General features: G+C 41.8%; 1 protein-coding gene across 5 annotated transcripts in view; it reads right to left on the bottom strand.

The window, feature by feature from the left end:
• LOC147030430 (protein FAM200C-like) overlaps window positions 1-17,451 on the bottom strand; it is an 86,361-nt gene that overhangs the window by 35,249 nt on the left and 33,661 nt on the right. For 3 of the 5 annotated variants that reach the window (XM_085874481.1, XM_085874480.1, XM_085874479.1), the window contains exons 3-4: window positions 15,876-15,946; window positions 1,640-1,713 (exon numbers count right to left, since the gene is read on the bottom strand). The gene's annotated coding sequence lies outside the window, so the exon portion shown is untranslated. Of the gene's footprint in view, window positions 1-1,639; window positions 2,751-8,644; window positions 9,577-15,875; window positions 15,947-17,451 lie in introns of those variants that run through there. The other 2 variants (XM_085874482.1, XM_085874483.1) reach the window with 2 other exon arrangements.

The raw sequence follows: 17,451 nt of genomic DNA, 5'->3' as shown, positions 1-17,451 counted from the left end.
AATCAGCGCTAGCCATCACCCTCCCGAATCACGTGGTGTAATTTGACATTGGTAGATTATTCCGTTGTGGAGTTATCGTGAATACAAACAAACAAACAAACAGAGGACGGAAGTCATCAATATACTTACGAAATCTTGAGATTTCATAAGTAATAAAGACAGACAAGACGGTAGGCGGCGATGGGTCGCCGAGCATGGAAACAATAAGATATAGAGCAAAATGGATGTCATATAGCGGATAGAGAATCACCTTAAGATTATGCATATCAAATCTCATTCAGTTCCATCTACTTAACTGATAACTACTCGGTATCTATTGGAATGAAAAGTACCGAAAATGCGGTTTGAAATCGGAAATCCCCAAAGTTCGAGGGGGTGCTGTGGGTGAACAAAGATCTAAATCGAAAATCCATCTCGATAGTTCATGCACAATGTATTCCAGACGATTAGTGTGAATTTTCATGACCATTTCACGACCATAACCCTAGGAGGAGCAGCATTTGGCGCAAAGGCACCTCCAGCCCTCGCATATTATCGATTTTTGCACAAATTGACCTTTGACCCCTGACCTAAGCGAAATCGGTCAATATGGCCTGAGGCAAAGTTGTAGTACTCATTGAGTACCATGAACCTGCAAAGTTTCATTCGTATCGATGCACTCACCTGGTCGCTAGGGGGCCTTCAATTTTCGCCAATTTTCATGCATACCCTAATTGTAGGGGGTTCTGCGGATAAACTATTTCATATATCACAAAAACCTGAATATATTTGATAGAGCATCAGCTGGAGATCATTCGTGCCAAATTTCATAACCCAACGTGAGATAATGGCTTTCGGAATTGATTTCGCGTGAACGGTACCGATTTTGAAGGTTTTTCGGTTGTTGCTATGGAACCAAAGCGTCGCAACCATCCATCACAGCAACCATCACAATTTGCAAAGCACTAGGTCATAAGATGTACCTACCACCCGAGTTTGGTCAAAATCCACCCACGTTTACTACCAATTATGCTGATGACAAACAAACATCCAAACAAACAGACAGAATTACTGACAATAAGGGTCACCTATTTCGGCGACCCAATAAGGGTCACCTATTTCGGCGACCCAACAGACAGAGAGGGGTAAAAACATAACCTCCTTCACCTTCAGTGGCAGAAGTAATTACACAATCTGTGTATAACTAGCATCTGACCTTTTCCTCAACACATCATGGAAATGTTTAACTTTGTTTGTTAAGGTCTTGGATTGTTCAATCATCAGGATAAATCTCTTGTCACAATTTATTAATAAATAATAAAATATAAATGGGGTTGGAGTGGGAAAAGTTTGCTTTATTCGTTCTGCTGAAATGTGCAACCTTCTTTCTTGTAGTGTTACATCCATCTACCTTGTTCGACATTGTAAAAACAATTGAGAGGCACTTTTCCAAAAATGTTTCTTCTCAGTGGTTAAACATACTGTTGGAATAAATACAGTTATTTATAAGATCCATTCAATACACTGATATACACAACTTTTGAAGAAATGTATTTTTGCAAGCTCCACATATTATTATTATTGGATTCTGCATTTCACTTTTCGCTATTGTGACATCATAGAAATTTCGCTATTGTGACATCATAGAAATATTACCCACCTTTCTTCTCTTGGGGTCAGCTGCGGTAAGATTTTTGCCCAAGTCCTTCACGAACCAGCTGTCCAGCCTCCCTCCTGTGCATAGCACAGGTACCTTGTCAGTTGTTCTGTAAACGTTAGCTTTTATTCACATAAAACTTTACTCTCCATGTAATAAATACATTTTCACAAACTTTTTGTCTATTGGTAGTCAAATTGTTAACTTCCAAAGCAAGTACAGTGTGATGCAGCATAAAAAAAAAGAGAACGCAAAGATTTACACGTCTTTCAAAATTGCATCGAGCGTTCATCAAAGTACACAAGTCGGTTGCCTTTGGAAAGAAAAATGTAAAAGTAGAATTTAATGTTGCATTCTATTACCTACTATTACTTGAATGCAGTTATAACTTTTATTGATCAATCACTCGTTATTTTTCTTGTTGCCGAGGATGAAGGCAGCCTGAAGTCAGACAGAACAAGACGGGCACTTGGTAGAGCCCAAACCGTACCTCCACCAGGCTGAACAGTTTGCGTTTTGTATCTCATTGAAAGGGTTGATCTGAATCCGGACGTGAACCAAAATCGAATCGCCTTGTTCTTGTCACCTAACCAACCCAACCACAAAGTTTTGTCATAACTCGTCAACAACTTTTTGAGATATCATGCTCTATATCATTTTTTGGCCCCGTCTCTCAATTGGGGAGAATCATTTAAAAAAAAAAATTCTCAGATTTGGATCTTCACTAAAATTGAATCAATTCGTCCTCATCACACACCCAACTTGTCCACCGCGTTTCGTCTGAATCTGTCCGTAAACTTTTGAGATATCCTGCTCACAAACAGACAGAGACAGACAGAAAGGGGTGAAAACATAGCTCCGTCCACCATCGATGGCAGAGGTAATATAATTAGACGAATGAAAGTTCCCCAAAACTTGCCAATGTATTAATCTCTGGACTCTAGAGGAACAGCCATTCTGGTGGGGCTCAAAACAACATGCCTTTTTGACTCAAAAATCCAGAAACCATAAACAGGATAGACTCCCGTGTGCATTTGTCTTAATAAGTCCCAAGGCAGGCCGGGCAAAGTTACAGGCAGGGTAACTTGGCTTTCTCCCACCACCAAACTGCCAAACATTATTACAAGTGTGTAGGGTTGTCAACATTATGGGTTTTTATATTCAGACGAAGACTTTGTGGTAAGCATTATTTTGGCAAGAGTGGAGAGACGAAATTGAGATACAGAAGCCCGGAGGGTTTCTGCTACTGCATTCCCCATAATTATCATGGTTCTGATGTTACAACGAGCACTTTGCATCAGCATAATGAACTGAACATGAACTGAGTGAGGCCTTGAAACGGAAACTGCGGCACAGCTGTGGAATGAACCGCATGTTATTTTTTTTTCCAAAGGAGCATATCGCTTTGTGCAGGATAATTATGCACGGTTTGCTGAAAAGTTCCAAACAAGACCATTGCATCTTGGTGACTTGTTGTACAACTGCAAAAAAACTATGTTGGATCAAAACTGGACATTGTAGGTCAGCATGCCTTTGATATAACGATGCAAGTTGCCAGGAAAGTGTAAAAGGGATATTGCAACCTCACGAGGTTTATATTGACAAGTTGACAATACTGAGACATTTCTATCTCTCTGAATCTGTCTGTCTATCTGTCTATCTGTCTGTCTGTCTATCTATCTATCTATGCATCCCTCTCTCAAGGGAGCCAATCTGATGATCCTGATGGTCATTAAATAGGTATCAGTCAGTTAGTCAACTGGGTTTAAAGTAATATATTGGATGTGGGCAGAGATGTAAATGTACTATAAGAGCATATTGTTGATTGAATTTTTGTTTTTAAGCAGAAGCTGAATTCACTGTGCTTCACAAAACCCAAAACGTCATATTTACGATGCTTCCCACGGTGATTAGCACACCTTTCTCATCATCATTGGGTTGATAAAAAAAACCTCCTCTTGATAGAACACATGAATGACCTCATCAGTGTTTCAGCATCACACTGACAAGCTGACAGCAGTGGCACACCATATATTTCCTCGGTCAGCCACTGGAAAAAAGTTGTCTTTCAAAACTTTTGGGCCTTAAAATCTGCTAAAAACCTCTCCTGGGTAAACTATATATACAGAGACATGACAGAAGTAAATAGACGACTTAAATTCCTTCATTTTTTTCTGTACAACACAGTTTTACTCAGTGATTTGTACTAATATTCGACTATTTCTTTGCAGAAACGAGTTCCTGAGTTTTGTATGACAAGAAACTATCCCTCAAACCCAGGGAGCCTACGAACTTTCCGATTTTCAAAGAGGACGAATTATTGGCCATTTGGAAGGTGGAGTCAGCCAGCATCAGATAACTCAGAACCTTGACATTCCACTTTATACGGTCAAATGGGTGATTGTGCAATTCGCCAGTAAAGGCAAGGAATCCATTGCTTCCCGTTCTGGTCAATCTGGGTCCTCAGAAAGGTGTCTTCGAGCTGCCAAGTGGTCCATTGAGAAAACTCCACTTTTCAAGGCAGCGGATGTTGCAGAGGAGGTCCAAGTTAGCTCAAGAACTGCCGTGCGGTACCTTCATCAACTGCGCTACTATGGGAGAGCAACTGGGAGAAAACCTCTTCTTAGACGAGCCAACATTCAAAGGAGAAAGAAGTGGGCTGACAAGATGGCCACCAGACCTTTAGAGTTTTGGCAAACTGTCATTTTTTTCAGAGGAGTCCCAATTTGGTCAATTTTCTGACAGTGGATGCTTATGGGTCTGGAGACTTCCCAGTCAAGAATTCTCTTTGAACCGATTGCAGCCAACTGTCAAACCTGGTGGTTTTTCAATGATGGTGTGGGAAGAAATCTGGAGCACTGGTCAGTCAGAGCTTGTGGGGTGTGTTGGCAACATCAACACTATGATACACATTTCTATCCTTGAGGATGGACTTCTCCCTGTCTTCTCCACTGGTCAGATGGTCAAAAACAACACTCTGTTCATGGAAGATGGAGCTCCATGCAACACTGTGCAAAAGACCAAAGAATGGCAGGACAGAAATGGGATCAATCGACTTCCATGGCCAAGTCAGTCTCCTGACATGAATCCCATTGAACACCTCTGGACGATATTGGATCGAGCTATGCGGAAAAAGTCCAGGAAACTAACATCACGGGCAGAATTGCTAACCCGTTTGTGGGAAGCCTGGGCAGAAATCCCAGAAGAGACAATTTCGGAACTCGTTAGTTCTCTTCCTGAAAGGGTAAAAGCATTGAAATCTGCAAATGACAAGTCTACCAAATACTAGTGTATGTATTAAAATGGATCAACTATACTTCAAATGTTCAATAAATAAATTATTTATAAATCATGGTGTCTATTTACTTCTGTCATGTCCATGTGTGTATATATATATATATATATATATATATATATATATATATATATATATATATATATATATATATATATATATATATATATATATATATATATATATATATATATATATATATATATATATATCTTCTTCTTCTTCTTTCGGCTGCTCCCGTTAGGGGTCGCCACAGCGGATCATCCGTATGATCCGCATAGTGATTTGGCACATGTTTTACGCCGGATGCCCTTCCTGACGCAACCCTCGTCGCCTCTTACGACACAGGGATAATATATATATATATATATATATATATATATATATATATATATATATATATATATATATATATATATATATATATATATATATATATATATATATATTGTTGTGGTTACCAGATTCGCAAACCACCATTCAGGTCCCTTAGGTGAGGTATCTCGGTAAGTGCATGTGTAGTTAGGCCCAAACCCGTTGTCTAGTGGGAATACATGTCATTTATACGTGCTGCGACTCTTCAGGATAGCCGTTTTTCTTTTACTATCTTTATTTTGGACCAACCGCCATGATCACAACCACAACATCAACCACCGACCACAACCACCGCTTCACCACAACCGCCACGACCTTCACGCACACCTCACAACCGTCACAACTCGCCACCATCGCATCACCGTCATCTCGCGCCACTCATGGGTACCGGTGTTGGACTCATGCAGAACGCGCGTCGAACAGCGTGTACAAAATCACGGATTTTCTGCTTCAAAAACGGATCAAAAACGACACACGCCCACTTTTTGCCGTCCAATCGGTGAGCGAGGGGCGATTTGGCCCCGCCTCCAGAACGATCGATATATGCAAATTTGTGGATCAAAAAGCCTTCACGCCCACTTTTTCTCGGGCCAATGGGGAGCGAGGTGAAAGGTCAAAGGGAGGGGGTCAAAGGCGAAGTTACGGGGGGGATAAAAGGACGGTGTTCGTCAGTCAGAACGAGAGTCGCACACCAGAACGAGAGTCGGAGTCGCAAAAGGAGAGAGAGTCAGCAGAACGGGGTCGGAGAGTCAAGAAGAGGAGAGTCGGAAGCAGAGGGTCAAGACTTCGCGGGCGGTGGAGCTGCTCGTCGTGTGCGTTGGAGTCGGAACGGAGGGGACGGAGCTGTGGAAAGGCGGCGACACCAGACGAGGGGGTGCTCGCGTCGTGCAGGAAGCTGCACCCGAGGGAGGCCGACAGCGCGACCTGGCCGAGGTGGAGACGCTCGTCGCACATAATAAAGATCCTCTATACCCCGAGCATCAGCAACCCCCTCCTGTTTCCCCCCGCGCTGAGATAGTGCGACCAAGGGGGCCCCGTTCCCACCCCCTGCCAGGCACTGTCCACGAGGCCCGCGGAGAGAGGCGCCATCGCCGCTCCGCGTCTCATCACCAGACGGGTAGGCCCGACCCGGTCTCGGCCTCAGGCCTGCCCCATTCTTGGGGGATTTCTTTTCCTTGGTTTTGGGTATGTGTTGTCGGCGCCGTCTGTGAAGTAGAATTGTATAAGTGTTGCCGTGTGCTCGGTAGTCGGTATTAGCTCTGCACTGTGTTTTCACTTTTATGTTTGCTTTTTGTGTAAATGGAATTGTGTTTTCTTTTTTTTTGTGTGCATTTGGTGGAATTGTATTTGTGTGCTTTCCGTTCGTCGCGAATAAATGTGCTTTATTGTTGAACTGTTCTCCCGCTTCGCTTCGTCTTTTCCCCCATTGAACCCTCATCTTGCTTCACGTAAAGGGTTGGTAGTGGGCTGAGTACGCCCGATAATTAATCGAACCGTCGAGGTCGACGATAACACCGCTCGGTTATTCTGATAGTACGGAACGGGTCGCTTAAGTGGCCCGTGTCCGAAGTCGACCTGCGGCGAGGTGCGATCGCCCGGTCTACCCTCCGCGTGGGTACTTAGGTAGTTCGAATTTGGCGAGCAACCCTATCCCACGCGGGGGCTGATTGGCTCGATCGCGGTGAGACCGAAAGGTCCACCCGTGACTAGTTCCCGGCGTTAGTCCGAGAGGGTCACGACTGGATTGTCCGTCCGGTGGGCGACGTGCCGCGATTCGAGTTACGTGGCCGTTCGCACGCCGGCGGGCGCGAAAACCGCAACAATATATATATATATATATATATATATATATATATATATATATATATATATATATATATATATATATATATATATATATATATATATATATATATATATATGTATATATATGTTTACATATATCAAAGCTAACCTTCAAAGCCAGCCACAGACGATGCATTCATCATAGTTCAAAGTTCTTTTTTGGTAAATCTGACCTCATCGTCCACAAGGTTTTGACCCAAAGCTCACTGAAGTACTGCTCTCAGGAATGGGGTAGTGCCCCAGTTTCACACCTGTCACTCCTAGATGCTGTAGGTTCTAAAGCTCTTAATATCATTGGCATTTCCCACAAATAAGCAGAAGCACATGCTATGTTCTCATTGGAAACAGGTTGGTGGCCTCTCCATTCTCTACTCCATCCTCCTCAGAACATCCATTCATACCAATTATTTTCTTTATCTTCCTGAACCGATTTCCTCTCTCATTGTCTTTGCAGGATCAAGGCATCTCTTCGCATCTCTCCTCCTCTCTTCTCTTCTCTTTTCTCCTCCAGTTCATTCATACCCTTGGGCATGCATTCGCTGGTTGTCCCACTGCACCACTGTTGGTGCAATGCCTTCTACCCTCTGTCACCTTGCTCTTCCATGAGCCTAGATTTTATTTACAAATAAAATAATTTTCAAATAAATTAACTAACTATGTTTACCGCCTTTTCTCATTAACTCAAAGCACGAAATTTAGTCAGGGTGCCAGCACACCATTGTCTACTCCTTATGAGATAGCAGTCGGATCTTCAACATGCACAAATGGAGACAGGATAGCCGGCTTTACATTCTCACCCAAAGCATGGCATGCTCTAAAATGGATCACCACCGCTGGGCAGTGCACGAGAAAAGCAGTTTTAGTCGGATTTGACCGAATGGTGGAACAAATCCAGGACCCAGAAGCTCAGGAACAATCATGCTAACAACTGAGCCACTGCCATCCCTTGCATAACAAATCAAAAAGATGAGGCTGGCAGGTATTTTTAAATATGGACTTGACGTATCAAAATGATGTTGAATGGAAATCAAGGGAATAAAACATCATCAATGTCTGATTGGAAGTTGTCATGGGTGGAAATAAAAGGGATTGCATCGATCAAATCACCGGAGAGACATGCAAGGTAATAAACACAAGGTGAAGTAGGTAGTGATGGTTAAGGCAGAGGAAATGGTTATAATTCAGGGAAAGGGCTACAATTTAACAAATTACAGCATGTGGAAAGTTAATGAAAAGATCTCATTTGACGTCTGTCAACAATATGCATAAAGATCAGCTTTAGGTGATTCACAAGAGGGCAGAGATGTGCAGGAACCTGTGTTGTCTGCATTTAAGAATGCATGCATGTTTTGAATGTATGTATTTAACGTATTAAATGACAGAACCTTTGCACACAAAAATATAACGTGAAATCTGCAGCATAATAGACTGTTCAGAACAAATAATATGAAAATCCCAGGATGGGCCAGCATGGCAGCACACGTGACAATTACCTTGCTATTGCAGCTGCTAATTGCATAACAGATGCTTCTCCAGTCTGCGTCAGTCCTTTGAGACAATGTCCTCATTTTAAAACACTCTCCATCAAAACAACTCCATTCCATCTCCACTCATTTACCAATCATTCCATTATGCCCAAAGGGAGTGGAACGTTGGATGATGGGATGATATTGAATCAGATGCGATGCCTCCATCGTGCAATGCCGGCTGCCACTGGGAGATTACTGAGACAAAGAGTCCTTTGTGTCGGATTGAGGAACACGTTCCGCGCAAACTCTCTAGCTGGAAGCACAGCACTCAGCTCCTCCTGGAACGGTGAGCAATAGCATCTCCGTGCCAGAAAGCCCTGTCTCTGCAATGTCAGATGCTTTGCCAGGGTACGGTTACAGTGCCCAGGGAGACAAAAAAAGGGGGATACGGATCTGATAAAAGGCAGGAAGTCTCCAAGGCAACACTTCTAGGACATCAGCAATTTGTGATTGAATGTATTTATTGCACTCTGCCGATTCAATTATCAGTGGGATGAATGGATTGTAGAGCAATTTTTCTTTCTTCCCGGTCTCCGAGCAACCTGCCAAAAGGACCACTCACAGTTATGAGGTTCTTGTAAAGCATCGTGGATCGAGTAATAATTCACATAGATTGCTCTTCAGCAACGCTGCTCTCTGCCAAAATGTATTACACAATCAAAATAAAAGAATATATAAACACTTTTGAGTTGAAAATGTGCAAATGTTTGTGGTCATGAGGCACGTCAAATAATAATCCACTATCACCAGCTGCGTGAGCATGCAAGGTTTGAACAAGCATCATTGGAAAGGAGAAGGGAAGGTGTGATAATGGGTTCCTGTCCAGCTGGCTCATCCCTCAACACAATAATTTCACAAGCTGCTCTGCTCGACTGTAAATGTTGTATTTTTTTTTTGGGGGGGGGGGGGGTTTCGTATACAGTACATTGTCGAGACTCGTGGAAGAGCTAGAGCAGAATGGAATGGAACAAAATGGAAAAGGGGAAACACCAACAACGCAATCGAAGTGAGAGTGAGATCAAGCGGAGGGGGAGAAGGACACATTGGGGTGAACGAGAGGTAAACAAGCTGAAACACAGCAAGAAGAGGAAGGGGAGAGTGGGGATGAAACAGAAAAGAGATAAACCAAGGGGGTGGATAACAATAACCTGTAAAACGGTTTGCTTGGATATAGGATTATTTGGGGTAGAAAAGATCATGAGTATTGATGGGGGATGCCCAAGGTAGTGGTGAACAGCTGTCTTGAAGACCTGGAAGGAATAATGGGAGTGAACAGGCTGGGAAAGTTGGTTCCACAGACGAACAAATGAGTGGAGGTGAGCAGTGTGCTTGGATTTGGGGAGTTTAACAAGAAAGGGGTTACTGGTAAACTGTGTGCACCCTGCAGAAACGTGGGAGGGACAGAGCCAAGAGAGCGCAGAGGACGCAAGACCAAAAAGGAGGTGGTAGAAACTGAGAGCCCACTGACCTATCTGTTCTGTGAAAGTAACAGGCCTAAGCACTCAGCTTCGTCGCTGGAGATCACAAATATTTTGACGGCCTTCCTTTCCATGGGAACAATAAGGGCAAGCTGTGAGGCAGGGTACCAGTCCAGAAGGGAGAACAGTACTCCATCAAGCTGCGAATGAAGATGGATAAGATGGATAAGGGTCCAGGCCTTGTAGATGGGTAAGGGTTCAGGTGTGCCAAGGGAGGACTTTACATGACAAAGGTTACCCACTTGGCTTTGAAGGCCATCTTGGAAATATGGTCTTCATAATAAAGATCACGGCTGAAATTCAGAAAACCATCTCAGGGAAGGACAATTCTGGTCTCAAGCAGATCAAGATGGATTTAAGTCACAAAGATGCGCAACATGTTGCGTGTGATCATAACCACAATCACACAAATTGCCAACATTGACCAACACATCCCTGTTTACACCTGTTCGACATGCATCTTATGGGCTTAAACGGCACACATCACCCGTGTGCAATCCTCTGATCAACAACAAAAAAACGACAATGTCACATTCAATTGTGCAACATTAATTGACAGAACATGGAAGTGACTGATTATCTTCCCAAGACCATCCCAATCTTTTGATTTCAAACGCATCTGTGGGATCATCTTGAATTGATGCCTCGGAGCCAGTTTACAGCAAATTTCCTCACTGAATAGACCATACATCTGCTGCTAATACTACAGAATACAGTTGCATATGGTTATACAAATGCTACAGAATTCCTTGTGACAAATTGTTTGAATCAATACCATGAGGTGTTAAAGCCTAAATCAAGGCAAATTTGGTCCGACCTACCATTGAGACTATTATCTCATTAGTGAGACAGGAATTGTAAGTTTGGTATATTAAAACGTCAATTCCAGAAATTCCACCTGTGTTGCATCCTCAACCATACACTAAAGCACAACCTATGCCACATGTTTAATGAGGACGACAGGAAAACGAAGGAGGCGTTGTGTGAATGTACAAACAAACATTTTACAGGCTATTTTGGTTCCTCCTCCACCGAAGGTGGACAGAGGTTATGTTTTCACCCCTGTATGTTTGGCTGTTTGCAGGATATCTCAAAACATTGTGAACAAACTTGGATGAAATTTGTTGGACAGGTTGGGGGTGTTACAAGCACTAATTGATTAGATTTTCTTTGTGATCCGAATGCCGATCCGGATAAAAGGTTAAAAATAAATAAAAATTAAAGTGATTCTTCAGCATTGAGAGATGGGACCAAAAAACGATATCCTCACTATAATTCACGGACAGGTGTTTGTTTGGGTGTTTCAGTATTTGTCGCACTATTCCTCCTCCAGTTCTGGGGTTATTAAATCCAGACTTGCTACATGGGATCAGCATGACCCCAATTAATGAATATGGGTGTTTTCGTCTTTGCTGGTGGTCTTGGGGTGGGGGGAGGGACCCAAATTCTCTCTGTAAATGTGTCATGTTGCACCGCCTCCAGGTTTTCCCTGTTATTATGTCTCCACAATTTACAGGACAGTATTCCTCTCCCCACGTTTTCCAGTGCTGTGAGGTGTTTTGCATTGTAAGCAATAGGTATATTTTTGCTTCATGCACGTAACCTGGGTTTTTTGGGGGGGGGGCTGCACACACAAAGCTGTGAGTTGCCTACACATTGCCCAAATAAAGGTTATGCATCAGAAGAACGTGTTACATGCTTGGAACAAGATCGCCCATAGAGTAGCTACTCCACGAGTATAGCACAATATTTCAAAAAGTTGTCGATGAGTTATGATAAAACTAGGTAGATGACTTGGTGAGGTGACAAGCACAAGCCAATTCAATTTTGCTTCAGGTCCGGATCCAGATCCAGCCTATTAATGAGATACAAAACAAACTGTTCCACCTGGTGGAGGAGTGCGCTCTACTGAGTGCCATTCTAATCTTTTGTTTATTTTTCCAATGAGGAAGGTGTGCCTTCCAATATGTTTTCCACCATGAACATAATATTCCCACATCTTCCCAAAGCCATCCCCTTAATCGCTTGATACTTTGAACAATCACAACTAAACTTCTATCATGTGACTTTAAGATACAATGCATGCCATCATTCCATGGTGTTGCATCCACATTATTCCGTAATTTAACAAGCTCAAATGAGCTAAGATCCTCGTCCTCTTAATGATGACGTCATAAAAACGAATATGACGTCATTGTGATGCATCAGGTTTGCGATAAATTATGTGCTAATGCCCGGCTTGATTGCCGCAAACAAAATTCAAACAGCTTGCCTAGTTTCGGAGATAATGGTTTAGGCGATTTCCATTAGCGGCGATATTATGACGTCAACTTTTTTTCTAGGTAGAATTTCCAAAATCGGAGATGGTTACTGCCTGCGCGTGGGCTTTCTGCATATACATGGCAAGTTTCACGAATATCCGATGAAAACTCTGCGTAGTGAAACAAAAAATGTCAAAAAATAGGAATGATGTCATAAAAATTGACATGAAGATCCGATGAAAACTCTGCGTTGTGAAACAAAAAGTCAAAAAATAGGAATGACGTCATAAAAATTGACATGACGTCATAGTGATGTATCATATGTGCGGTAATTCATCTCTGCTAATGCCCTGTTCGATTCCCACAAACAATTCAAAAAGCTTGCCTAGTTTCGGAGATAATTTTTTAGGCGATTTCCATTAGCGGAGATATTTTGAAGTCATAACTTTTTTTTTTCTTGGAGGAATTTTCAAACTCGGAGATGGTTACTGTCTGCGCAGGGTATTTTTACATATATATGCCAAGTTTCAGGAAGTTTAGATGAAAACTTTAGGCTGTGAAACAAAAAAGTCCACAAGAAGAAGATGAAGAACAACAACGTGAGTAAGACTTGGAGATCCTCCCAGAGGATCTAAAAAAAATATGCATCATGCTTGACACTTATTGAGGAGGTGTGGGATCCATGATCAATATACACGTTGGGGGATTCCAGGGGGCTAAATTGAAATAAAACATCGGGCAATACCCCTGGGTACTCACCTGGTTGCTGCTGGGTAAAACAACCAGGGAACCACTTGGAGGCGTGCATGACTCACAAAATATGTAATGGAGAAGAAAGTAAATACCTATATATTTTTTTTGTGTCATGAACGAACTTTGGTACATCACAGGTGATGAAGATTGTGTTCAAGTTTGATCAAAATTGTGTGTGTGGTTTCAGTTAAGAAAGCAATTACATATTTTGGGGGGCAACCCCCCGTAGAACCCCTTAGACCCCAATTTATTTAATGGTGTGAACAATCTTTGGTACATCACTGGTGATGAAGGTTGTGATCAAGTTCATCGAAATTGTGTGGACAGTTTTGGAGAAGAAAGCAAATAATATTTTTGGGGACAGACCCCTTTCACCCCCCAGAGAGCCGGATTTTTTTAATGTCATGAACAAACTTTGGTACGTCACAGGTGATGAAGGTTGTGGCCGTTTTATCAGAATTGCATATGTAGTTTCTGAGGAAAGCAAATACCTATTTTGGGGGGCAACCCCCATACACCCCCTTCGGGCCAAAAAAAATTTTATGCCATTAACAAACTTTGGTACATACACGGTGATGAACATTGTGGTAAAATTTCATCAAAACTGTTTGTGCAGTTTCAGAGAAGAAATTGAAAGTATTTGTTGACGGGCAGAGCGACAGACGGGCAGAGCGACAGACGGGCAGAGCGACAGACGGGCAGATGGACAATGCACCATCCAATAAGCTCCCCAGAACTATGTTCCAGGTGCGCTAAAAAGGAAGAGAAGTGGGGATGATGAGACGGAGAAAAAGAGATTAGGGGAAGACTGGAGCCATTGTGAAAGAAAATAAGTTTAAAAGAAGATAGAAGTAAAGGGATAGTAGGTAATGTAATGGACATTATTGAGGATGGTCGGGGTTGGTGGGTGCTCAAATATTCCAGCATAAACAAATTACGATCACGCAAATTACATTCAATATGGCGGAGAATGTCATGTGAATTTATAAAAGTCAAGACTTTGTTAACATGCAAAAATGGTTCAATAACATAGCATCAGGTGACAGCACTTCAAATAATTGCCCAAAGAGGAAAAATATGAATATTTCAGGTTTCCATTAGCTTGGTTTCAGCGACAAAGGTGACTCCAAGGAAATTAAGATAATGGCAGCAAGAAGCACTGTTGCTGATTGTGGGCGCAGCAGTGGAAAGTAAACCATAGAGCGCATCATTTGTACCTCGTCTCTTGTTATTAAAATCTAGTTCATCAGAATATTCCACAAACCCCCCAGTCTTTGTCATTCCAAAGACACCAGCTGCTTCATTACAGGTTTCAAATTAGGTCATCTATATTCTGCTGTTGCTCATATTTTAAATATGTACTACACTCTGCATGCGCAATTTCATAATGCTCTCATAAAATAGATCTTATTCATTCGATTTAAATTAAAAAAAAAAAACATTTGTTAGCAATCATCACTTCTATAACGGTTGTTTTACAAATACCTCAAAAACACTGTCCGGACAAAATCAGCAAGGTGCCTCTGAGAGAATACAAATTTAAACAAAGCAACCTTCAAACTTAATAATGGCTTTTAATTTGAGTGCATTCCACCAGGTTAGAAATTACTTCACAAAAGGAAAAGAGTGTCTGTATTATTAGAAATGTATCGGTTTCAAATCTGTTGGAAGATTGCACACGCGACCATGGCGCCAGCCCGAAGGAAATTTTGGCAGAAAATACATAAACAATCTCGACCACAAGGATTCCAAGCGAGAACAAGGTCGTTCAAATGTGATCAAGGCACTGCAGAAATATTAGGAAATCTACATATCACATATGCAAAAATATCAGTGCTTGAAAACTCATTTTGCAAAGATAAAGTGGAGACAACATCGAACATATTGTTAATACTAGATTATGAACATTGAGGTTTCTGGCAATTCTGAAAATAGACATAGTCACTCAAGTCTATGTATAGATGGTTATAGACTCTGACAAAATGCTTCCTAAAATGCAAAAGCCGATCTGTACTACAAGAGAGATGTTTGTCTGTCGCCTTTGTTCTCAGAGATGGCCAAACGGATCTTCGTCAAACTTTCAGATGTTCATCAGTGAGTGTCGGGGAGTGTTTCAGATTTTAAAAAATGTAATTAAACTTAAAAGTTGGATTTTATTTCTTTATCGCTCTCGAGTGAGTGCCCAAGCTTTTGTAGCTCTGTCAAAGGTAATATTACCAGAGTTGGTGTCAAAGCCACCCAATGCTCGCCTGTTTATACATTTATCGTTTTTAAAAGACTAGTCTAATAATATTTTTTATAAAGCATTGCAGTGAAGTCTGATCCAAATAATTTTAAAGCAAAAAATGTATTTGTATATTGTAATCAGTAAAAAAATAGTGGTATATAAAAACATTAGAAAGGAAATAACTTGCACCAAAAACTTTAACATTTTCACGCTCACGTTCACGCTCACGCTCACGCCGGGGGTATCGCTATAGCTCTCTGTTCTTCGAATAGGCGAGCTAAAAATGATCCCCGACCACATTTCTTAGTGGGTGTAGTGAAGTGTTTTAGGCCCCCACAAAAAAGACAAAAAAAACTTAATTTCTTCAAAAATTCAAACAGGATTCGAACAGCTGAAGAGTGCCAAAATTGTACCAGTGATAATTGGAGCAACAGGAATGATGAAGAAGAACCTCACAAAGATCCCACGAACCATACCTGGGAACATTACTGCAAACGAACTGCAGTTGGAGGCTGTCCGGGGCTCGGTGACGATCCTGAAAAGAACCCTGGGAACAAAACATCACACCTAAGGCCATGAATCATGATTCTTCACCGAAACCATGGTGGATACTTTGAGTCTGGGTAGGACTCTGTCTGCTCCACCTTCTGAAACCCGAATTCTGGAGAAAACAATCAATGATGAACACACAGAGACAGACACACAAAAGGCTCTCGTATAATAGAGATAGGGCTAGCATGACCTGATCGCCAGTCCTCTGGTACAACAACCTCTTTTCACCGATTTCTAGTATATATATATATAGCAGTTTGAGGTTATACAAAGTTCTTCAAGCAAGCTTCCTCAGAATTATTGGAGGGCTGTCATCAGGACCTCGTTTCCTTATCTGGGTTAGATATGGATAATTTTTCCCTTTACAATGTCTTCCGCAATTGTAGTGTCGTTTAAAACTTCATTCTTCAACCAACTGAAGATGACCCTTGGTTGTGGGACATTGTCTCTTTCCTTGGTAAATACTGTTGTGAAAAAGTTATTTAGAGCTTCAGGTGATTGTGGATCAGGAAGAATACTTTGACCGTTGTCGCTCTTTGGTGATCTTTAAGTTTTTACTTTGAACGGATGTATGAATAGATGCTTTTGGGGTCTTCCTTCATTTTTTCTGTGATAATTCTTTCAAATTGCCTTTCATGAGCCCTGATTTGTTGTTTGGCTTTATTCTGACAATTTTCATCGTTCCTCTTTGCTTCCCGTTTTCCTAGCTTTGTATTTTCTCCACGCTTTATGCTCATGTCTCGCTGCCTTCAGTGCCCTCCTCGTTAGCCATGGAATTTTCTTTTCCCTGATCGTCTTGTTAGGGGGCATGGTGAAGGATGAGCTGATGTGAAACTTCTTTTGTTTTGCTCCAAGCTTGGAGTTTTCCAACCGATTCATTTCAAATGTTCTCCCAATGAACCTTCTTGAGATTATGACGCTCATCAGGTCATCTTTCTTGTAGTTAAGCATTTGATCTTCCACCAAGGACATTACTAAGTACAGGTAGTTGTTTTTTTTTTGGTATGCATGGTTGACACTCGAAGAGCTAGAGAGGAATGGAATGTAACAAAATGGATAGGAGGAAACACAAACAGCAGAGTAGAAGGAAGAGTGAGATCAAGGTGAGCATGGGAAGGACACATGGGGAGAACAAGCTGCATACAAACTGGAACACAGCAAAAAGAGGAAGGAAAACGTGAGGAAGAAACAGAAAAGGAACAAACCAACCGACAATAAACAACCAAAAAGAGGTGAGAGAGAAGGGGGAAAAAAATATCAAAAAACCTGGAAAATGAGGAGTGCTTGGAAATTGGGTCATTTAGGGTAGAAGAGATCATGAGTATGTGTAGGGGATGACCTGAGGCAGTGGTGTCTTGAAGCCCTGGAGTGAAGAATAGGACTGAACAGACTGGGGAAGTTGGTTCCGCAGGTGAGGAGAAAGATGAACAAATGAGTGACATGAACAGTGAGTCTGGATTTTTGGAGTTAAACAAGAAGAGGGTTCGTGGCAGACTGTGT

The sequence above is a fragment of the Eptatretus burgeri genome, chromosome 3 (genome assembly GCF_056783735.1).
Source record: "Eptatretus burgeri isolate ZD-2024b chromosome 3, Ebu_testis_v1, whole genome shotgun sequence".
NCBI lineage: Eukaryota > Metazoa > Chordata > Myxini > Myxiniformes > Myxinidae > Eptatretus > Eptatretus burgeri.
Note: the sequence above shows the minus strand (reverse complement) of the source record. Positions and strands in the feature narration are given on the sequence as shown.